Source organism: Leopardus geoffroyi, chromosome A1 (genome assembly GCF_018350155.1).
Source record: "Leopardus geoffroyi isolate Oge1 chromosome A1, O.geoffroyi_Oge1_pat1.0, whole genome shotgun sequence".
Taxonomy (NCBI): domain Eukaryota; kingdom Metazoa; phylum Chordata; class Mammalia; order Carnivora; family Felidae; genus Leopardus; species Leopardus geoffroyi.
Genome location: NC_059326.1, coordinates 223,280,664 through 223,306,129, shown reverse-complemented (window position 1 = coordinate 223,306,129; position 25,466 = coordinate 223,280,664). Strand labels below are relative to the sequence as shown.

General features: G+C 35.7%; 1 protein-coding gene across 6 annotated transcripts in view; it reads right to left on the bottom strand.

Annotated features, from left to right (window-relative positions):
• The window catches only part of CDH18 (cadherin 18), a 1,006,396-nt gene that overhangs the window by 592,789 nt on the left and 388,141 nt on the right, over positions 1 to 25,466 (bottom strand). For all 6 annotated transcript variants that reach the window (XR_006702407.1, XM_045441405.1, XM_045441423.1 and 3 more), the window contains one exon: positions 13,319 to 13,462. The gene's annotated coding sequence lies outside the window, so the exon portion shown is untranslated. The remainder of the gene's footprint in view (positions 1 to 13,318; positions 13,463 to 25,466) is intronic.

The following is a 25,466-nucleotide window of genomic DNA, read 5'->3' as shown; positions in this document are numbered from 1 at the left end:
CGGAAGGAACCAACCCCAAGGATACTTTGCTTTCAGATGGAGAGCCTCTAGAAATGTAAGACAATAGATGTCTGTTGTTTTAAGCCACACACTTTTGGTGCTTTGTTGCAGTACTTTGAAGAAACTAATAAACCTCCCTTCTCAGTATTCAGTAAAAAAGTTGAATCGATTATGTAAAAATACCTCATAGATTTCCTATATGTAGAGTACAGTTAGCTATAAAGCAATTAATGAAGAAAAGGCTATGGCATGCATTAAGTAAACAAAGATTTACAGTGGGTGCTTAAATAGGCACTTGGAGACAGAATGGCCCAGTTAGAGGCTGCTACAGTTTTGGGTGGTGACTTACAGGAACAAACAGATTTTCTGAAAAGAAATCACGACTAGATGTAAGAGTCGATTAAGCTGCAACTAGAAAGTGAAGTCATGGGGCGCCTGGGTGGCTCAGTCGGTTGAGCGTCCCGCTTCGGCTCAGGTCATGATCTCACGGTTTGTGAGCTCGAGCACCGCGTCGGGCTCTGCGCTGACAACTCAGAGCCTGGAGCCTGCTTCAAATTCTGTGTCTCCCTCTCTCTCTGCTCCTCTCCCGCTCATGCTCTGTCTCTCTCTCTCTCCTTCAAAAATAAATAAAAACACTAAAAAAAAAAAAAAAAAAAAAAAAGAAAGAAAGAAAGTAAAGTCCTTAGGGACGATTAATACCTTGGAATGAAGAACAGATTCCTCCACCTGGGATGGTAGTCTTTTTCACTAAAATCCGTAGAGTCAAAGAGTCCTAATTCTATACAAATATTCTTTCCTCCTCATAATCTGCCACAGTAACTCTGTGAAGTCTGCACTTGACCAAGTTGTAGATATCACCAGATTGTCCTAACATAGAGTCAAGGAAGGAAATAAGACTAAAAGAGAGTAGAGAGTTGACAATAATCCAGCAATTAGATAGAAAATTGGAGTACTGGAGAGACACCGTCACCACTATTATTCTCATTCCTAGTAACATTCAATGTGTTGAGCTCCTATTTTATGGCAGGTGCTACACACGATAATTTACAAATGCTATTTCACTTAACATAATTCTGAGAGATAAATCAAATTATATATATACACACATTTTATGTATATAATAAACTTAATAAAAGTTATATATATTACATATATTTTTAAAAATATATATTTTATATAAAAGTTATATATATTATATATATATTTTAAAATATATATACATATTAAACATTTGACTCCCTAATAGCCACTTGAAACTGACAAAGAAAAATAAGTGATGGATGTAATGTTATGCTATTCCTTTCCGATAATTGGTTCCAGAACGGTCATATGACCCAGTTCTGGTCAATAACATCCAAGGACACTTTTGCTAAAAATTTCTTGGAATGTTTTCTCAACCTTAACGAGAAAACCATAGGAATACAGATTATTTCTTTCCTGCTCGATGTTACTAAAGGAGCATTTGGTCTTAGAGGTTTCTGGCAGGCAACTTCTGTCCATGAAGAAACCCAGCCTTCATGGACACTGCCAACATATGGAAGAACGTGCAGACAAGTCAATAGGGGAAAAACAGGGCCAGAAAACAGATTGGCTCAGGCCAGGAGTCTGAAGAATCCCCCAAATCTTTCTTTTGTAAGTAAATGAAGTTCCTTATTGTTAAGGCCTTTATTATTTGGCTTTTCTAGAACTTGTAGTTGAAAGCATGCTGACAAATAGAATTATTCCAATTTTATACATGAGTAAAGCAAATTCACATGGTGAGTTAATTTGCTCATGATCACAAAGCTAGTAGCTGTTCTATTGTCTTTAATCTCAGTCTTGCATGACTCACTACTCTTCATTCCTTACTCAGAAGATCTAAAAAGAGTCTTGAATCCAACACTGAGAAATTTAGCATATGATTCAGCACGCTTCTTAGCTTTTGAACAAAAAATGCTTCACAAATTACCCAGTTTAAATTGCTATTTTTTTCGGGTAGCCCTGAAAAATAAGAATACGGTGACGGGGAAACTAAACTTATATTTTAAGAATATATATTTCTGAAGAGTATAAAGATGTTATGAAATACAAGTTTCGACCCATTATGCTTATTTTTTTATCTTAAATTTTGCAGCTATTGTTTAATGGACACAGAATCATTTAATTCTGAATATGTCAGCTAAAACCAAATCAACATTAAATTTTTGTGTGTTTTCATTCCGGTGTAAAATACAACATAGTGCCCTGTAAAATAGAACCTTTGAATTTTCTTTCTAGACTTCCCTGAATCTCTTCTTTCCAAGCTATATCTTAATCACATGGTCTCATGGCAAATAGCAAGATTCTATAGTGTAATTATAATGGGAAGATGTAGAAAATCATTTCACACATTTTATTCCAAATTTGGTTCTTATCCTAATAAGTAACTATAAATATTTCTTTTTTATAATCTTATGGTCTTGATGCTTTGCAAGATCAACATAGCAGATGACCAGAAAATGAACGCACTGAGTTTGTAACTGTTGTATTCTGATTTAAATATTTTATATTAGTCTTGGGATAAGTACTATTTGCATAGAAAATGTTAGAAATTAAAACCCCAGGTTTCTCATTTCTATATGGTTCTTATTTTTAAAGTTATCAAGATTTTGGCACAAGTTTACAAAGAAGTATATCTTTGCCTTCTATTATATTATGACACTTTATTGTTATTATAAAACTTCCTTAGACCAGAGAAGTGTCCAAATATCTTTAGCTGTATCATAAGTGCCCAGGCTAATAAAACTTTGCTGCCTATGAAATGCTTTGTTTTCATTTAAAAATTAGTTCAATTTTGCCACATTACTTGTTATTTGTTTCATCATGGCTTGGAGCAGTTAATCATCAAGAGATTGTATTTCCAAAGTTCTTATTTATATTTCCATAAAGTGACCTTGATAGTGCCAAAGGTTTTATATCTGGTGATTAAAAATGCTTTGAAATATATAAAGTATTTGATGTGTCAATAGATTGAATACAGTTCTTAGGTACAACAACTATACATGTTGGTGATACTGTGACAATTTGAAAGGTGCATACATAAAAACAGGAAATAACAGAACATGAAAAATGATTTGCGATAAAAAGAGAAGAAAGTGGACTTCATTTAAATGCCGAAAAACTATTTGTGTTTATTAAATTACTTGTCTTTGGAGAGTAGATGCAAAAACTCTTGGTGCATTATAAAATATAATACTGTCCGTGTATTGATACACATGAATATCTGAAATTGTTTAAGGGAAGCAATTTCAAAAAGACATACAGAAAGTAAAAATGGATGAGCTTCTCATGAATCTGTTATGGAAACAGTTGTAAAATAGAAAACTTAAAGATATTTATGATCTTCAATAACTCAGGAATCATTATCTGAATACAAATGTGAAGACCAACAATTTTTTAAGTTATATTGTATATGTACAAAGCACTTTAAGTAAGGGCTTAAGTTTGACTATTTAAAATCATCACAGCTTAGGTAATGTTCTGCTTTTTTTTTTTAATTCTGGGTCTCCATATTTAGCATATAATCGTTAACTTACTTGTGCTATCAGACTAATGATAGTTTATTCATTTATTAAAATCACGTAGTTCTCTGTTGTGTTAGTTTCATCTTTTAAAGATTGCCTTGTAAGTCAACAATAATCCCTCCTTTTGTATTTTTTAAGATTTGTACATTGCTTTTAAGTGAAGAGAATTGGCAATACTTAAAAAAAAATAAACTTTTCAGTAGAAATAACATTCACATATCACAGTATCTTAGTAAAAATTAAGCAAAAGACCCCTAGATTAAGAATAGCCAGGGGTACAGTTAACAGTGATTAGTGGAAAGGATATAGTCAACTGAAAAGTCTGTGTTTTGCTGCCTCGTCATGTAATTTTGGATCCATAGAAAAAGGAGATTATTGATTCTTTCTGCTGACCACTCTTAACTAAAATAGTCAAGGGATTTCATTAAGGTGACCACATTTTTCTTCCAAAATAAGGTATTGCATCAGTGTAAAACACCAGAGGATAATTTCAATGGGGGCACCACAGAGTATCTGGCACCTTTCAGGTAAGTGAAAAACATATGGCCCACCTGCCCTTGGATCATAGAATCTTATCATACAGAAGACTGCTATTGTGGAATAGAAAATGCTTCCCTTGAAATGGACTTAAAGACTGGTTCCCACATTATTTTACGGATTTTGGAATTTGTATTTTGCTGAACCAGAGTAATGGACTCTACACAGCATTATTCTTGACCAATAAATGAGGAAAGCCTTACAGTATTTTGGCTAAAATTATGAGATAACAAAACATCACAAGAGAAAAAAAATTGTATTTAATAATAGATCTGTAAATACATATTTTATTGCTTATTTTTGAGAAAGAGAGTGCACGTGAGCGCTCATGAGTGGTAGAGGGGCAGAGAGAGGGAAACACAGATATCGAAGCAGGATCCAGGCTCTATAATTTCAGCACAGAGCCCAACGTGGGGCTTGAACTCACAAACTGCAAGATCATGAACTGAGCTGAAGTCAGACGTTCAATTGACTGAGCCACCCAGGTGCCCCTGTAAATATGTGTTTAAATGTTTGAGCACTTAATAAAATGATTCACGTTTTAATATGCTATTAAATAAAACTGTTCTGAATCATATTAAAATTTTGTATTATTGTGTAAATACTGATGTATATTTTTCAGGGCCCATCTCACCCAAGACCTCCTTCAGGGATTCCTCACCTCAAGCATTTATAATAGGTTCTTTTTATTTTTATTTTTCTTACCACATTTTGGCAAATAAGGTATAGTTTGTTTTTATGGCCCTCTGCAATGCATAGTACAGCATTTTAAAAATATTTTAGAGTCCAAATGAGTAAATACAGTAAATGAAGATATAGCACACTGAAGGGGAAAAAAGAACTTAATATGTTTACAGGTATTAAAGAATTCATGTGGCTGACATTACATTAACTGTGGGAGAACCCATAAATAAAATTCACTATATGTGTTTAAAAAATCATTTTAAATCTAATTTATTGACTTTTGATTTAAATCTGCACTTTTGGGGGCAAAAATATAGAATATAAAAATGGTTAAAATGGTAAGCTTTAGTATGGAAATCAGTGACATAAGGACACTCACATTGCTGTGTAATCAACACCACTATGCATCTTCTGAACGTTTTCTTCCTGCATTATGTGGAAAAGAATGAAGCATGGGATTCACTGGTTTAGAAGTCACATTAATCATATTGACATTATGTTAACCTATACAGTTTCGTGATACTGCATTAAACTCAAATTCTTTACACAAAATGCAGACAAGTAAACACTAGTGTTTTATACCTCGCTAATTTTCTTATACAAATTACAACAAGAGGTGAGGAACTAAAAAGAAAATAGAAACACACACACACACACACACACACACACATATATACACACACGCAAGAATCTGATTGAAAGTATCTGAGAGTTGCCTGGGTAATCAACATTCCAGGGATTTGTTTGTGAGCCAGGATACAGTAAACTGCTTTGTCCCCCTCAGAGCATTTACGGATTCTTGGTGTGGATCCTGAGATTAGGAAACCTAGAGTAGGAAGGGAGGGAAGAAGCTAGTGAAGTCTCAAAAGTTTTCAGGGCAAAGGAGTTTATCTCTCTCTCTCTCTCTCTCTCTATCCCTCTCTTCCCTCTCTCCCTCACACACGCACACGCACTAAATTCCTGGGGCAGAGGGTTCATTCAGAGCAGTGAAAACATCTAGGATTAAAGAGGCCATCCTTTAGGAGAGTGGGTGGCTCAGTTGGTTAAGCATCTGGTTTTGAATTACAGCCTAAGTCATGACCTCACAAACTGTGAGATTGAGCCCTGCATCTGAGTCTTGGGCCTTTTCTCTACCCCGCCCCACCCTGCCCCCACCACCCCACTCTCAATACAAATATATAAGCTTAAAAAATAAAAAAAATAAAAACATATGTCAAGAGGCCAATGTTTAAACAGATAGAAAACTAATGCCCTAGTGACATTTACCCAAGTGTCCCACTGTGCAGGATAGCCTAAGAGGCAAAAAAGAGAGCACAGAAAGGACCGTGTTCTTAGCACTACATCCTGTGCCAAGGAAACAAATTCAGGACTTTCTAAGTAGGAAGGGACCTAGTAAATATTCTGCACTCTCAGTTGAGACTCAGAGGTCTGCAGCTTAGAAACTAGCAAAATAAGATATAAATTATTAGAAGATGAGGACCCAGGCTGGAATCAGCTCAGTTCATACCTGACTACATCACAGTTGAGGTCTGCAGTCAAGTGGCCAATTGAAGGGTAGGGTGAGAAATCTTCACTAGAAATATTAATGACTTCTAGGACTTCTAGATTTTTCCCCCAAAAGTTCCAAGAAAATAAAGAGGCGGTAGAAACAGATCTGTATATAACTCTGATAAATTGAAGTTAACAGTAACAGATTTTAATCAGCTGAATAATGGGCTTAAAAATGGTGGAAAGGAGGGATGCCTGGATGTCTCAGTCAGTTAAGTGACTGACTCCTGGTTTTTAGGCTCAGGTCATGAGCTCACTGTTGGTGGGATTCAGTCTCCTGTTGGGCACCTTGCTGATGGTGAGGGCAGAGCCTTCTTGGGATTCTCTCTCTCTCCCTGCCCCTCCCCTGCTCATGCTCATGCTCTCTCTCACAAAATAAACTTTTAAAAATAAGTTAGAAATTAAAAATTAAAATGGCCGAAAGGATGTAGAATTTGACCAGAAAACTATCATCTATATGAAATAACTGCATGGAAATTCTAGAACAAAAAAACTAATCTAAATAAACAACTGGATTATTTAATGACAGATTGGAAATGAGAGTAATAGTGAACTGGAAAAAATAGATCAACAGAAAACACATAGACTGAAAAACAAAAGCAAAAAGAGTAAAAATTTTTAATAGAGTGATTTCAGAAGGGGATCTTATTTTTTTTTTTTTTTTTGGAATCCAAGAGGCAAGGAGAATGGGAAACAATTATTGATGAGAAAAACGGCTAAAAATCCCCCCAAATTTGAAAGCCATCAAGTTATACCTGTGCTACACAGTCGAAAACCTTAGCATAAGTATTCATGAAAAGAAAACTTCATGTAGGCCTATCTTTATTTACATTCACCTCAATTTATGTAAATATGCAAAATCTATTTTATATACATGTACAAATATATATAAAATATTCAGAATTGTCCTGTTTCTTCAAAAGGAACAATAAGTTATTAAAAAAAAAAACCTAAAATGACAGACCAAAAATATTCTTAAAATGCTCAAAGAAAATAGACTGTCAACCTAGGTTTTTATTCCCATCACAAATATTAATTGTGAAATGAAGTATAGATGTTTTTTTCAGAAGAAAATTAGCCATATGTTAATGTAAACTATGTAAACTAGAAGGGGACTTCTTTAGCCCAAGAAAAAGTATACCATAAGAAAACAGAGCTATACAGACATGAAAACAATACATTAAAAATATAAGTGAATTTTAATTGTATAAAGTTATAATAATGCCTATGGGTTTAACATGTAGAGAGTATTAACAAGCATGGAAGACATTGAATACAGGTAGTTTTAAGAGGTCATCATTTTTGTACAAATGACTATTCATATTAATCCTAAAGATTCAGTTACTCATTTTAGAATCTCCAGTTTAGCCACCGGGAAAAAGAAAAAAAAAAAGTTACCTTTTACTAAAAAGGATCTAAACTAAAAGGCTAAAGGGAAATAGATTTCAAATGGAGGCAATAAGAGAAAAAAATGTTACAGAAAACAATGAGACAAATGGGACATAGTACAATAAAACATACAACATCAAACATCAGTGATTATTTTGCAGGTTAATGGTGCATGTCCGTTAGTTCAAGTCAAAACACATCATAACAGATAAAATTAAAAAAAAAATCAACTATATGCTGCTCACAAAAATCTTTTTTTAATTTTTTAACGTGTATTTATTTTTGAGACACAGAGAGAGAGAGAGCAGGGAAGGGGCAGAGAGAGAGAGGCAGACACGGAATCTGAAACAGACTGCAGGCTCTGAGCTGCCAGCACAGAGCCAAATGTGGGGCTCGAACTCACCAACTGTGAGATTGTGACCTGAGCCCAAGACAGACACTTAAACGACTGAGCCACCCAGCCACCCCAAAACTCTCTTTAAATATAAGAAGTATTCTTGTGTGGTGTAGATAGCAGTCTTTTGTTATTCTCATGTCCTAGGTCATCAAATGTAATATTGATTTTAATAGTATATTTGGTCATACAGATAATTTTAATGTTCACACAGGTCTACTATTTCTTGAGGAGATCCTGTTTCCTCACTGTTTAGTTTTTCAAGATTTATCCACTTGTTGATTGTACTCAAACTGTTTCTCTTAGATTTTCTTGCAACTTTTAATTCTTGTTTGTAAGTCTTCAAACTTCTTTGTCAGTAGTTCATTTCCCAGCTCATATACAATCCATCATTTTCTCACTGTCCAAAAAATGGTGATTATATACGCCATATGATTACATACACTGTAATCCATTTGTGCATGCTCTATTGTTTCACTGCTTTGTGTTCTTTTTCTTGCCAATTTAGTACTATTTTAAGATGAAAGTTATATGTTCCATGACTACTAAAACAATACTCCTGATAGTCACTACTTTTTGAAGTTTTCTTGTTTTTTTTTTTTTTTTTTATTTTTTTTTCAACGTTTATTTATTTTTGGGACAGAGAGAGACAGAGCATGAACGGGGGAGGGGCAGAGAGAGAGGGAGACACAGAATCGGAAACAGGCTCCAGGCTCTGAGCCATCAGCCCAGAGCCTGACGCGGGGCTCGAACTCCCGGACCGCGAGATCGTGACCTGGCTGAAGTCGGACGCTTAACCGACTGCGCCACCCAGGCACCCCTCTTGGTTGTTTTTAAATACCTATTCTTTAATATATATTTAAGATTTTACCTAGAGACAAATATTACTGTCAATTTGTGGAAAATGAATTTAGTTTATTAATTTTGGATAAATAGGCTTCTATGATAGTAAAACTTGTATTTCTTGGTATTTTAAAGTCATTTTTCCCTTTTGCTGACCTAGTTTTATATCTTTTCCGTTACATCACATAAGTGGGTTCTATGCCGACTTGTTAACTAGTAATTCTATTTATTTCTGCATTAAAGGGAATGGGATCTATTTTCCAATTTCATTTATACTTAGAGATAAAAATTGGTTTATACCACTAATTCATCTGATTTTTCTACAGTTCCAAAAGTATTTTATTAGATATCAATGTTAAATCTTCAGCCAAAAAAATGTATTTTCAAATTTTAACATTAACTATTCTATTATTGCAATCAGTAGAACTTTAAAGATTGTCCTACGTAGTAATAAGACTAACATGTAGTTTCTTGTACATGTTCTAATTTTTACCTTCATGATTTTAGCTTTTTTTTTTTAAGGTGTACTTGTTTATTTTGAGAGAGAGAAAGAGACAGTGAGTGAGGGGCCAAGGCAGACAGACAATGCCAAGTAGGCTCTGCAAGGCCAGAATGGAGCCTGATGCAGGGCTTGATTTCACAAACCATGAAATCACTACCTGAGCTGAAGTCAGCCATTTAACTGACTGAGCCACCCAAGCGCCCCTTGTGATTTTAGCTCTTAGGGTTGTTTCACTGAAGGGAGAAGAAAGGAAAAGAGAAAGAAAAGAAAAAGGGCATTTACTGTTCAAGAAAGAGGTTCTTGTCATACTTGGATGCAAAAGCCAACACAGGATTTACAAAAGTACTTAAGATTGTCAGCCACAAATATTAAGTTTGGCTAACATCTTTATCTCCTTCAATTCTAAAATTCCATCATATATTCACTCATCTCTATCCAAATCAGATAGTATCCTAACTTTGGAATGCTAGAGAAATGACCTCAGAGACAGCAGGCAACAGTATATATTTTGTAGATAAAACTAAGTTTCATCAAATATTTAGAGTGAAACATCAAAATGCAATCAACATTTAGATACTTGGAAAGATGCTAATATTTTGCTAAAATTTTCAGTCTTTATCCAGATGTCTGGCACACATAAGGAAAACAAGACGCTCTGTGAATAAACATAATCTCAATTACTCCAAAATGCCGTTTTTCCACCGATTTCCAATTTTCTTTTTTAACAGAGAACATAATCACATGTTGGGTGATTGTAGAGATTAACAATCCTGGCTTCTAAGGACAGACTATTCTAGTGCATTCACTAATCATTCCAACGCCTACACCATTTAAGCAAATGCTGAATTAGGAGACAGCGCAAGCTTCAGCAGTTTTCTGCTTGTTGCTGTTGTCATTTTGATGTGACCCAAAATACAGAAAAGATGCACTGAGGGCTTCATGACTCCTGATAGGGAAGTATTCTTGAACACTTTAATTTTAATTCATTTTCCGGAAAAAAATTACCATCATCTGTTTTTAGTTTTCTATTGACATCCATCATTTACATATCTACTTGAAAGTATTATTGGCCTTACTTTAACAAGTTCTTTTCTAATGTCATGGAAAATTATGGCCTATAGAATAACATCTCGCTTTGTACTTTAGTTTATAATGGAAGCAGTTGTTATGACATATCAAATAACAAAAAATCTTCATAAAAATATTAGAAGGGAGTACTTTGTATCTGTTGGACTGCTTTTTCTTAATTTTTTGATAAACATGTCCACCGACGAGTTCTCATTTTTTATATTGGAAGAAATAAAGTGGTTTTTTTTTGTTGTTTTGTTTTGTAGTTTCAAGTTGTTATTTAAATTCCAGTTAGTGAACAGACAGTGTAATATTAGTTTCAGGTGTAGAATTAGTGATTTATCACTTACACAGAACACCCAGTGCTCATAGGTCTGTTTCTTAAACAAAAAAATCCACCCTCCCTCCTCTCAAAAAGAGAATTGTATTAAATATCTGATGCGAATGTGGAGAATAGAAAATACTCCTAGGGTAGAGCAAGTGGGATATAATTTCGGAATTTGTTATTGTAACGGGGGGAAACAGCAGTCGGAAACCGACTCCATAGTGTTTCTTTTCCCCTTGCTGCCATAACCTAAGGCATCCATACTTCTTAGCCCGGCAAGAAGTCATGTTAATCACTGAAGGGATTTTTTGCTCACGGCTAAGTGTTGTAAAAACAGCTCTTCACTCCAAACCTACTCCATCCGAACAGATATGCACCTATGGAAATACCACCGCTATGTTTAAGATTTACCAGAACGATAGGACCAGATTTTTGTACACAGAGATCACCCGACCACGGATGTGCCACAACCTTCCTCGGATCCTTGCAGGCACCTGAATATCTACAGACATCGGTCATCTCCTGCCTCCAACTTCCTCCGGAGTCATGCTCTTCCCCAGGTAAGAGAAGCTCAAGTTTTATGCTGAGTTAAGATGGTCCTTTAGGACAGGAGTCTGCCATCTCCTCCGTTTGTGGGCCTCCCTGAATCAAGGTGCTTTCCTGAAAATCTCGCTTCTTATTGGCTTGTCCCATCGTGGGAAGAACAAACTTACACTCACTTACATTGTATTCTTCTGTTTAGTATGCTAAGTTTTCATCTTAAGAATCGCTGTTTCCCCTGAGATGGTGTTTCAGAGTTTGGGGTCAGAGAGAAACATACATTGAGTTCCAATTATTTTAAAACTATTGTTTAAGACTCTAAGTTCAATTAGGATCAGCTGTATATCTTTCTTAATTCCCTTTTCTAACACCTGCATCCCTTATGTTTACAAAAGATTTTACCTTTTGGAGTTTATGATTTGTCCTCACTGTATATACCAATGTGGATAAAAAACATTTCCTCATGTTGTACAGTGAACTGTGCTTAGACGTTTATGTCTGAATGTAATTTCAAAGCACCTAAGATTAACCCTGGATTCTGTACATCCAGGCCGTATTCTCTGATCTTTTCTCCTCAGCTGCTATTTACTCCCTGGCTTTCAAAGGTATTTAACATCCTACTGTACTTCAGGACCTGCTACCCCTCTCATACCAACACTGATATTATAAGAAAAAAAAAGTGTGGTTATTTGTTATTCACCTGTTAGTATGGATTTCACTTTATACTTTAATACATTTGGAAACAATTATAATTCTGAGTAAATATATATTATATTCATGTCATTGTGAGTTATTATATAAATCTGAGAATTTATCTGCCTGGGATAAGATTGGTGTCATTAGAGAGTGAACTTCCAGACTGCTGTAACCGATAGAATTGTTGCCCGGGTGATTCAGGAAGGACTCATAGACAATTATTTTGTATAATGTAAAAGACACTCTCATTTGGTAAACTTGGTGGTGGTTTATAAGTCTCCCACAGCGCCAACACATTAACACTTTAAAAAGGAATGACTTTACCACTACCTTCAGATAAATGCCACAGTCCAGCTTAAAAAGAGCATAAGAAATACTGCTAATTTCCACAGAGCATCAAACTAGAAACATCATTAACGGAAACCATGGTAATACAGGTGATCATGACTGCTGAAAGTGTGGAATTTAATCATTGAAAACAAGACTCAGGAGTTTCCAGTTTGCATACCAGTGGCCAAACAGGCTATAAACTATGAGCTAGCCCCAGTTAAAAACACAAAATGATTGATGAAGGATAGACAATGAGCCAATATCACCGAAGAGCCGGATTACCAACAAAACCGCTGAACCTCCATCTTGTATTGCTGCCATTTCACATCAGTTTCATGAATGTAAAAAATTCGAAGTTATTAAAATCAAAAACAGACACCAGACTTGAAAGTTCCCTGAGCAGACACAAGCAATTTAATCACACATGCAAAACTTAACTTAGCTTATTTTGCAAGACTTACTTGGCCTGGGTCATTTCTCGTTTATGCCTCCGGAAATCAAAAGCGAAACTTAAACTGGATCCAAAAATTGACGTGAAGTAAACACTGACCAATTTTATATCACATAAGAAGTTTCTAAGAATAAACAGCCCCTGCTTTCTCACTGTATAAACTGCTTTATAACAAGATAGAGCCTCATTCCATGTTTTGGTTTGGTGAGGGATGATTTTGGTGTGTGCACAACAAACTTTTACCAATGACTACTCTGGTGATTCATTGGTTTTACACCTAGTATTTCTAAAGTTTTGATAAAGTAAGCATAAGAACTGCATTGAGATTGTATTCAGGCATTATCTGTCATGGGTACAGTGTTCAGGTTGTGCTGGATGTGAGGCATCTACTTGTGTCAGTAATTTAAGACACTGAGTATGTGCTCTGTTGCCCCTCAAAGCCCCCAGACTGTGGTTCCCACCGCCTTACCTTCTTCCCAGTGTTGAAGAGGCTTCCCAACAAAAACCAATGGATGTGTTCAGCCGAGATTATGGCACCATCACCCACTGGAGCTGAGCAGAAGGAAGTATAGTGTCTGCCATGGGTTGAGTAAAGAGCTGATGAACTGAGGGCCTGGGGACCAGAAGTTCCAGAAGTTAAAACTTATGTCAGACTCACGCAGAAACAGAACTATCGGAGATTTGGCTTGGCAGCAACTGCCCATCCCCGGATCTAATTGAGTTTAAGCCCGCCTCTCCCACGCCTCTTGATCAACCACATAAGTGTATTCACCTTTGCCTCTGCAGACACCCATTTGTGGAGGTTCAGAAACTAGTTAAAACAGGGACACCTGGGTTTCTCAGTCGGTTAAGCTTCTAACTCTTGATCTCTGCTCAGGCTATGATCTCAAGATTGGTGAGATCTAGCCCCGCATGGGGCTCTGAGCTAACAGCGCGTGCCTACTTAGGATTTTCTCTCTGTTCCTCCCCTACTCTCGCGTGTGCGCTCTCTCAAAATAAATAAGCGAACTTAAAAAAAAAAACAACAACAACAAAAGCAAAACCAGAAGAAGAATAAAGAAGGACAGAATGAGGGCCCCATGAGCAGGCAGGGAAAATGGGGAAGGGGTTGTGAACAATCACAGGGATCAAAAATCTTTAACTGGAAGAAAAGATTGTGAACCATCTGTGACTAGACTAATAAGGAGAAAGCTTAAGTATTTGTCTTTACAAAGGGCATTAGTTCACTGGCTCCTAATAAGTGGGTTAATAACTAATAACTTACAGTGTTTGGGAATAAAACAAATAACACACAAAAGCATAAAATCCTGAATGTGTCTGAAAACCGTCTGAACCAGACTGTTACCACGTAGTATTTTCAGCCAAAATCCTAATGCCCAGATCAAGCATTCCAGTATCTCAATGTCTTTTGAAGAAATCCCACACCTATTTTGTTGTGTCGTACATGTGCGTCCATTCAGTACGGACAAGAGTTCTCTGTAACAGCCCTTGTCAAATCGTTGGCTTTTAAACAATGTACTGAAATATGTCTATCTTTATAGTCTTCTGTTTTTGCAATAGTTGATTGCTGTGCTCTTCAAAATGGACAGTTTGAGTGAAAGGCTTTCAAATATCCTCTCGAAAAGTAATTCAGACTCACATATCATTGGCCTAAAGGATTTATAAAAGCAACACTTGTGATTGCATTTTGAAAGAACACACACAAATAGGAAGTAAAGAATGATAGCAGCTTCAAGGAGATATTTATGGAAAACTGTTTCCCATCCTTTAATATAGAACTTATTGCAGTAACTATGTACATATGAGACAAAAGAAAGAAATCTTAGAAAAATAAATGTTAAGGTAATTAAATGTTCTTTGGAGCCTGGAAATTATGCTGTATGAAGTTACTCCTCTCTTGGTCCCAAAGCTTCAGTCTGTGTGTATACATGCCAGGACCTTACCTCTCTCTCTATTCCCCCTGCCCCCCCCCCCAGAGTATTTATCAACCCTGGTACCAAATCAGAATCACCTGGCTCCTTAAAATAACCTAAACCCTTAGAGTCCACTCTCAGATACTAAAATTTAATTGGTTTCAGCTGAGACCTAGGGAATCGGGATTTTTAGATGCAGTTCATAAATGTAAGTCTATAAGTATAACAAACACACATATGCATATATACCAATATGGTATTAATTAATATATTATATTAAATATATCTCCCAACATTGTCTACATGCATAAACTTTATGTAAACTATATGCATATTTAAACTTTATATAAATATATACATATGCATATATATACATATAAAAGGACACACATGCCTATGTGTGTTTTATATATATGTGTGTGTATATATGTATATATATACACACAAGTACAATCAAATATGTGTTTGAAAAGATAGATTGAGAGATAAAAATAGATGTAGATTAATATGAATTACATGTAGAGATATATTTAAAATCATGCTTCCTCTGAATTTCACAAGGCAAGTTAAATTGCACTGACTTCTTGAAATAGTGATAATTAATTAAAAATCATCTCTGTTGAACAACTGCTATGCACAAATTCCTCTGAGTGATGTAATGAAGAATAGTGTTATGGGATATAATGGGTAAGCAAAAGTCAGAAAAAAAAGGTACTAATTCCCACTCTATTGAGGGGACTCTAATTGCCAGGATCTATCTAAGAATCAACCTGTGGTCATGTCCTATCAGTGACCTCCTGCATCAACTGAAGAAAGTTTATCCCGAGCATTAGAACAGCTCTTGTAATGGATCTGGAAATAAAATAGGACTATGAACGTGGAGTTAAAAGGGAAAGGTGTTGAGAAACATAACAGGAACGTAGGTCTCAAGGGATCTTTAGGACATTCAAAACACATTTGTTTTTGTTTTGTTTTGGCTCTAAGAGTGATGGGAAGTTATTGGAGTCTTTGAGCACACTCATATTTGAAGAGAAAGCAATTGGAAACCCAGTGATATACTCTCTTTCCCTCACCTTATAAATGTTTGCTTCATGACTCAAATGCTAATACTATGTGTCCCTACAAACCTGATAACAGAGCAGAGATTAGCACTCATTTTTTTTTTTTTTGTACCAGGAAGAGAAGGGTGATTAAATCATGAGAAATCCATCAGTGGAGAAGGCATTGACTTAAATCTGTGTAACAATTGCAACCTTGTTTATTGTGCTTTGTTTGATAACTTCCTCTAACTGCCTCCCACCAATATCTTTTGTCTTTCGCTGGAGATGGTATTTAAGGTAGTGACTTGGGAAATCTCTGGCAGTTATTCAGTTTTCTTGGGTATCTCCCATGTAGCCAGGAGTTATACATGTTTTTTAACTTGTTTGTTTTTCTCCTGCTGATCTTTCATCACAAGGGGGTCTCAGCCAAGAACCTTGAAAGGTGAAGTAAAATTATTTCTCCTCCTTTACATCTCTTAATATTATTATATCCTGTAGATCCCACTAAGTTGGAATCACCATAAAGAGAGAGAGAGGAGAGGGAGAGAGAGTGACCAGACTTACACATGTTATCTCTCAATCCCAGACTTTCTGCTTCTGGGTTTGTCATGTAGATGCCTACAGAAAACATAAAGAAAACGATGTTGCTTCCCAGCACTGAAGCTGAGAACTACCAGACCCTCTCCCCCGAGGACCCCACATTTGAACACTTGTCTACTAGAGTTTATAATGTACAAAAACCAATGCTTGTTTTTTTTTTTCTTGTTAACCTTGGATAACCTATAGATATATAGTTGCTAGACAGAACCTCCAATTTGTAAAATCTACCAAATGATAGAAATATATGCCTTCAGCCATTCAGTTTATATTTTGATAACTATACAATTTTACCTATATTTTTAACGATGCTAAATATTTTTCAAGTATTACGTCCATGACTCTTAGCAATTTTGGTTCAGAATATGAAATACAAGACCAATCATTGTATCTAATATTTAGACCAACTTCACACCCAATGTAGTGACAGAACGAAAAAGAATTGAGATTCTGAAATATTGAAAATGCATTTATACTTCTCCCTAATGAAATCTGTTTATTCACAGGAAAGCAAAAGGTTTTAAGAAAATTATCTCCCTTATTATAAAAGCCTAAATTGCACACAGATTTGTCTTCCATTTTTTCTAATACGTTTCTGTCTCATAATTAAGAATAAAAGATTCATAGTTTTATTAATTTTCAATTAAAAATTGGGCTAGGTTGGTAATCTATTTATTTATATATTTATTTAATTTTTTTTTTTTTTTACCTCAGTACATAAGATTTTCATTTCTCCTCTTAAGTGTTCTTTCTGTTTTATGTCAAAGTTTCAGAGGAAATCCTAGCTAACATACTCATTTTATACGGAAACAGATTCAGTAGGGAGATTTAACCTAACATTTTTTTTCCTTTTATTTAGATGGAACTAGGTAGATTTTAACAGTCTAGTTTCCTTTCTTCAAGAGTCTAGGGACATAGCATTTGCAAGGTCCCTTTGTAGTTAGGGCGGGTCTCTGTCACTATTATAGACAAAGCAATGTGGATAGAAGTGATAGATCTGGGGCTCTTGGGTGGCTCAGTAGGTTAAGCATCTGACTTCAGCTCAGGTCATGATCTCATGGTTTGTGAGCTCGATCCCACATCAGTCAGTGTGGAGCCTACTTGGGATTTTCTCTCTCCTCTCTTTCTCTCTGTCTCTCTCTCTCTCTCTCTCTCTCCCCCTTCCATGCACTCTCTCTCTGAAAAATAATTTAATTAAAAAAATAATTTTCAAATTCTGACCCTTGGAATCATTTTGTACACCTTGAGTCTATACACATACTGAAAGCAAAGGGGTCCAACATTGAGAAACTACCCAATGGAAGAAGCCTGGATGCCTGGGCTTCCCACCCCTTGGAGGAGAGCTGTCCCAGAAGGCAGGTTTCAAGTTGAACAAGGAATTCAATTTAAATGCACTGTGTTATGGATGTAATAGGGGACTATTCTTCAATAGCCAGTGAGAATTTCTCTAGCTAATATAGCATCCACTATGTGACCAGCCCCTTTTCCAGGAGTTTTACATTTACACATGGCAAATAGCAATCTAGTATTTGAGTCTGAAATCTATACTGTCTCTTGCTAAAAATATGAAAGTAGTGTAAATAATTAGTAGATTCATAAGATGGGATTTTGTTTCTTTCTATATGATTATTATTAGTAAAGATCACAGTTAGTATTTTACAGTATAAAATAAGAGATGGTTACTTGTAGTCACATGAAAAATTACTAATACCGAGTTCTTGCTCTGACTAGCAAAGACTTCAAAAGTACATTAGGGTCACGGATATCATCACAGTTAAAGAAATGTACTTTCCATTAAATGTATACTTGAAATTTTAATAGATGTACAGATTTTAGTCTCTTTTATGTTTGTTGTAATTTTGACCTCTGTTTCTGTCTTAAGGCATGATGCTATTTATTGACATGTTTATTGTCAAATATTATCATATGATTAGTCAAATATATGAAGAATTCATACTGCTTTACTGACAAGTATAGATAGAGTAAATTGGTAAAAATAAGTAAAACTTAATTAAGTTCTTTTTTAAATTTTTTAAATTTTTTTTTTATTTATTTTTGAGACAGAGAGAGACAGAGCATGAGCAGGAGAGGGCCAGAGAGAGAGGGAGACACAGAAGTTGTAGCAGGCTCCAGGCTCTGAGCTGTCAGCACAGAGCCCAATGCGGGGCTGGAACTCCCTGAGTGTGAGATCATGACCTGAGCTGAAGTCGGACAATTAACCGACTGAGCCACCCAGGCACCCCAAAACTTAATTAAGTTCTTAACAGTTAATATTCAAAACAATAATATTATACTTCATAATGCAAATTATCCATATTGTCTCTTCCAACACACACATACACATGTACATGCCCTTTGTATTGACTGAAATTTTCATGAGAAAAGATTGTACTAGCAAGAGAATTTCAAACTGAATTGTGGAGAAGGTAGTGAAATTTATTTTTAACATTTTTCCATGAAACTGAGAACCCGATATGATTAGAATCTTTCTATTGATCTTTAAATAAATATTGGCATGAAAAGCAAGCTGTTTGGGTTTAAATAAGACCCAATACAATCATTGACTTGTTTTTTTTTCTCTGTTCTTGGAGAACACATTCTTTTGTTCTAACAGCGAAGGTGAACACAAATGTTCCTCATATGCTCATAACATATTAACAAATCCATTATTTGTGTAAATAGTAATATTTTTAAAGATTCCTTCTGGGAACTACTGAGTCAAAATTCACCATATTGGAGCTTTCAGAAGGTAAACGGCTGACATAGTCAGTGGTAGAATGTCACAGTATTCCCTTTTATTGAAAGATGAATTACATTCTGCCTGAAGCCAAACCCTCTTATATTCAGCCAACTTATTAGTCCTCATCTGTTTCTTCTTATTCTCTATCTAGAGTAAACTGTGCTTGCAACTTGCAACTTTATTTAAATAATTTTGTATTCAAAACATGCACTATTTCTGTCCCCACCCCATAACAAAAACAACAAACCATTTCTGACTCCTGTCTATGGCAGACTGATTGCATTCTGATGCCAAGAGTCTGATTTCAGAATTTAGCCGTGATACACAAGGCATGACAATAACATAATGAAAATGGCTTCCATAGGCAGCTCTTGATTAAAGCGTTTAAACAAAAGGCATTTCAAACATGTTATTAGCAATGATAAGTTTATGGGTTAGCTAAAAATTAGTAAGGGCAATTCTAAAGTTTTACTGAAGGCTTCTTATCAAAACATTAAGTAAAGACTTAAGTAAAAAAGTCAATACTCATAACATTAAACTATCAGAAGAATATTGAGGATGGAGTAGACGTTAGAGCAGCCAGTGCGGAGAGAAGCTGAGCACATGTGGAAAAAGAAGAGATACAGGGAGGCAGGTAGATGATAATGGAAAATGGGCTTAACTTTAAAGTAAAAAAGAGATTCTTCTTAATGAGGGTTTTCAGAAATTCTTCCCACATGTTTTATGATGTATTATCTTTATTCTTCTCCCTAAGAGTCTTTGGTTAAAATCTACATTATTGCTGATGGTTGCTTGGAATTATGTTGTCTCATTTTGGTTTGTTGTTGCTGTTCAATTTTTGTTATTTTTTTAATAAACTTTATTTCTTTTATTTTTAACGTATGTATGTATATATGTATGTATGTATGTTTGGGAGACAGAGAGAGAGAGAGAGAGAGAGAGGGAGCATGAATTGTCGAGGGGCAGAGAGAGAGGACAGAGAGTCTCCCAAGCAGGCTCTGTGCTGTCAGTGCAGAAACCGATGTGGGACTTGAACCCACAAACAATGAGATCATGACCTGAGCTGAAATCAACAGTCAGATACTTAACTGACCGAGCCACCCAGGCACCCCTCAATATTTGTTATTTTTAATAGTGTTGGAGCTATATGTGGTTTGTACTTGTCTCTACATGGAGGGCTTTTGGCTCAAGATGGTCCAGCCATATTCACTATAGTCAACTAAATTATTTAAATCAAGGGGAGTAAAAGTTGCAGCAGCCATCTGACAAATAACTTATAACTAAAAAGTACCCCGGAAGTACTTTTGGAAGTAAGGAATATTATCCTGAGTTACACCTGCGGCCCAACAATTTACTAGTCCTATCATGGGATCAACCAATTCTCCCTGCTCTCACTCTACTCCACTATCAAAATAGAATTTGATGAACAAAGAGAAATCACTAGACGCTCATTGTAAAATCCTTTTGCAGTTAGAGGTTCAGAAAAAGATAAAGCCAGAGGAATTTTCCACTAAAGATGAGGGTCTTTTTAATGAAAAAAAAAATCATCCTGGTATTATTTACATTTAAGATTAAGAATAAAGATGTTGGTTGAGCAGCAGAAGCTGCCCTAGGTGCTTAGATTTGGCAGAGATCAAAACAAACGAAGTTTTGCTGTCATGAATGTTTTCTTCCAATTAGAGGATTATACACAATAAACAAATGTATAAATTAATAGCTTATAAGTTGGATGATGTGGGTATAAAGAAGCAAGATACTGGGCAAACAATGACAATAGTGTTAGTGGTGACATTCACAGAAACCAGAAGAAATAAGAAAGGGAGCCATGCAGGCATGTGGAGAAGAGCCATTGCAAGCAAAAGTAACTGCAAGACACTAGCATATGATGAGAACGTCAAGGAGGACAGGGTCACCAGATTGTAGAGAACAGTGCGAGGCTGATGCAAGGTGAGGAAAGAGGCAGATCATACACTCCAGACTCAGGGCTTTCATACTTACTGACCAACAAGGTTGTAAAGAGAAAAGCAAGGTGAATGGAGTTGAGACTTAGAAGGACTGTTCGACTCCAACAGCCTGGAAGATCTTGGGCAGCTGGAAGCAGGGGATGAGTAGGAGCTATTGCAAGGGTCAAGTTGAAACATGATGGTGGCCTTGACTAGTTAGTTATTGAGATGGTATATGTTTTGCTTTTTGTTTTTTTTTCAATGTTTATTTATTTTTGAGAGACAGAAAGAGACAGAGTGTGAGTGGGGGAAGGGCAAGAGAGAGAGAGAGAGGAAGACACAGAATCCGAAGCAGGCTCCAGGCTCTAAGCTGTCAGCATAGAATTCGATGCGGTGCTCAAACCCATGAACCATGAGATCATGACCTGAACCGAAGTCAGATAGATCATGACCTGAGCTGAGTCAGATCATGACCATGGGCCTAGATCATGACCTTAACCGACGGAGCCACCTAGGCGCCCTGGGTATATGTTTTGCTTTTAGGACCTACAGCATTTGCGGATGGACTGGCCGAGAGAGTGTGAGAGAAAGTGATCACTCAACCATAACACCAGGCTTTTCAGAAAGCATCGTCACTTGTTGAGAAGGACAAGACTAAAGGAGAAGCAAATTCCATGAGATTAGAGTGGTGTGTTTGTGTGTGTGTGTGTGTGTGTGTGTGTGTGTGTGTGTGCTCATACACCCGCGCGTGCAGGGAAGTCAGTCACTTGAGATTCCTATTACATACCATATTAGAGAATTTGGGTCAGATGTTACAAAAGAATCCAGTTTTGCAGAGAGGATCGGACACTTACAGCTTAAAGAAGGTATATAACTATTTCATAAGTCTATATTAAATCACCCCAAAAAATGATAGATCAAGACACATTCTGAATCCTTAACCCAGAAACACCATAATGTTCACATTTGAGAAAATGAGGAAAGAATAAGCACACATGATTGAGAAAGAATGACAGAGAGAGGAGACAAAGAGGGAATTGTGTTCTGGAAGCATGGGAAGGTCTGGAAAAAAGTAGCAAGTCATTAACCCCCCCCCCCTTTTTTTTTCCTTTTTCAGAAAGATAGAAAAGTATTAAAAGCCTAAGAAGTTTGAGTGAACACTTTTTAGGAGGAGGACAAAATAATCATGTTAACAGGTGACATATGATTTCTCATGTGAATGCAGATTCCAAATTCTTGAAAAGCAAATTCACATCCTACATGGCAGGCTGTGTCAGCCCTTAGGGATCTCAGGAGGACACAGCAGTCCTCACTGGGAAGGAGAAATGGGATCCGACTGGCTTCCCAGCCCCCTCCTCTTCCTCCTTCTCCTCATACGAAGCACCAAGATCTTCCCCTCACCTTAGAACCTGCAACGACCTATAAGTATGAAAACCTATTAGGTTTACTAAGGGACAGATTTGTAGCATGGCAGCAGGGCAGTGGTAAGTTTCATATTGGGAGAGACATGGGATCCCTACAATAAGAAAGTTACAGAGTCTGAGATTGAAAGGAAATAAGGAATATTGTAGAGTCAGCGTCAAGGAATCCTTCAGGTGTCACCTAGTGTATAAACATGTTAAATTATGAGACTCTGTACTCTTATCAACCTCCGTTGATACTTATGTTGATCTAGGGAAGAGAAAATCGATGCTCCTGAATTAAGTGGTTGAATCCTATTTAAACCATGGCCATGCATTGCCTATTTCCTTACAGATTCTTTTGTGAAAGATTAGTGGTGGGATCTCAAAGCCTAAAAGTCTAGGGGAAAATTTCCTCCATTCTTCTCATCCTCTCCCAGTACTGACTCCGGTAAGTAGTATTCTATCTTCACTACAAGAGAAAAATAATGGTGTCTCTCTCAAAGATTACTACTGATTCATTTTCATAAATTCTTGGCCTCAGTGAAGATATCCAGCATTTTCAACTTGCTCACTCAATTCTTCCAGAAATTTCAGGATGTATTCTTTGCCCTGGTGGGTAGTCTGGGAGTCCTTGTCGCCTACCATTTCTGCATCACAGTTAAACTGTTAATTTTAAGTAGAATTATACTATCTGAGAAAATGGGAAGAGACTTTACATGTTGCTAATAACAATACACGTAACCAATTTCACCTTTCTAAACACTCTTCTAATATCCCATGAAATTAATGATGGCCTGAAACTTAGCAGAGAAATGGCAAAAACAAAACAAAACTGTACATTCATCATGATGTGACAAATGAAAGAAGCAAATGATGTCTGCACCTATAAACATAGAGAACAGATTGATGGGTGCCAGAGAGAAGAGGGGTGGGTGATGGACAAAACAGGTGAAGGAGAGCAGGAGATACAAGCTTCCAATTATGGACTGAATAAATCATAAGAATAAAAGGCACAGAACAGGGAATATAGTCAATGATATTGCTATAGTGTCCTATGGTGATGGATCATAGCTCCCCTTATGATGAACATATCATAACATAGAGATGTTGAATCACTGTTATACACCAGACACTGATATAACACTGTGTGTCAACTATTCTCAAATATAAAAAATTAATTTTAGAAAGTAAAACATAATAAAATAAAAAAATAAAAAAGTAAAATAAAATAAAAATAAAATAAAATAGGGGTGACTGGGTGGTGTAGTCAGTTAAGCATCCAAACTTTGATCTCGGCTCTCAGTTCATGGGTTGGAACTTTTCATTGCGTTCTGTGCTGATGATGCAGAATCTGCTTGGGATTCTGTATCTTCATTCTGCCCCTCCCCTGCTTGTGCTTGCCTTCTCTCTTTCTTTCTCTCTCTCAAAATAAATAAACTGAAAAAATAAGTAAATAAAATAAAATAAATAAAATAAAATCAAATAATAAAATAAAATAAAATTAAATTAAATTAAAATAAAATAAAATAAAATAAAATATAAAATAAAATAACGTTTGCAGTTCAGTTCAAACCACAGTTGGAAACTGGAATTTAATAGAAGGAATAAGTGTTTTTTTGCTATAGATCTTACATCAAAACAAAACAAAACAAAACAAAAGACATAAGTGGCGGTGAAATTAGTAACTTTTGCAGAAGGAAAGTTATAAAGTTATATCTGTGGATCTGTTCATAAAAGTAGAAAAATTTTAAAAAATATATTTTAACCATTATTAAATAGTGCCTAAAAAAACACTTTTTCAGCATATTTAAATTTTACCAGGGTTATATTTTTAGAGAAAAAAATAAAAATAAAAATAATGAGTGATTTGTTAAATTGGTACATTTGATGGTATTTTATTTGGTTTATTTTCAACGTTATCATTTAATCAATGGGCTTTATATTTCAATTTATATCCCTAATATTTAAGCATCACTAACAATTATTTTATACTCATATCTACCTCTAGAGCTATCAGTTCATACTTCTTCCAAATAAGCTTGTTAATTAAAAGTACAAAAGTATTTACAACTGCTATACATCAAGGAAAAACTGTAATTTGATTTGACCCCACTTTAAATAAATTATTTTGCATCGATAAACAAGTTATACTGAGAAAAATGAAATTTGATTATTTTCCTTTCAATTATTTCTGAAAAGCAACTTCACTCAAAAGCTGAAGGTGGAAAATGTGCTTCCTCTTAGTGGGATTTTATTAAGATGAGTTGTTTACTTGTGACAGTCAAATCTGACCTTTATAATACAGTATTTGTTTAGATCTAGTGGAGATAAATTGAGTGCACTGATTCTAAATTGAAGACCTATTAAGTAATAAGTAGGATGTAGTTTTATAATCACCTTCACATTATAAACAAAATTTACCACAAGATCAAAACACGTTGAACTTAGAAAAAGTGAATGCAAATTAAATGGAAGAGATTTTAGAAATGTAGTGAACAGAATTATAAGATGGGATGCTACTAAGGATTTTTAAATATTTCCAATTTCTTTTGATTAACTGGCAATTGTGCTGTGGAATACACATCCAACAATTTGAAGGCATCTCATGAAATACATGAAAGTATTTCTGGCCTAATAGAGAACAATATTTAGAACATAGGTATTTCAATTTCTTTAAAGAACAACTGGGGCTGTCACCAATTTTCCCTGCTGCTTTTGGTTTTTAATTTGCTATTATAAGTGAATGAAAATAAATGTTCCTCCTCTGATGTCAAGAATGAGGCCACAGGAGGGTGTGGGGGGGTTGGGGGGAGTATGTTAATACACTGCTCTAATTCCTCTGTAATCCTACTTCATTATTTTATGCAAATAATTCCCAGAAAGGATCAACTTATTAAGAAGAATTAGAATAAATGAATGTCATCGGTATTGGGTATTATGTCAGCAAGTTGAAAAAGTACACTGCATTAAAAATTGAATCA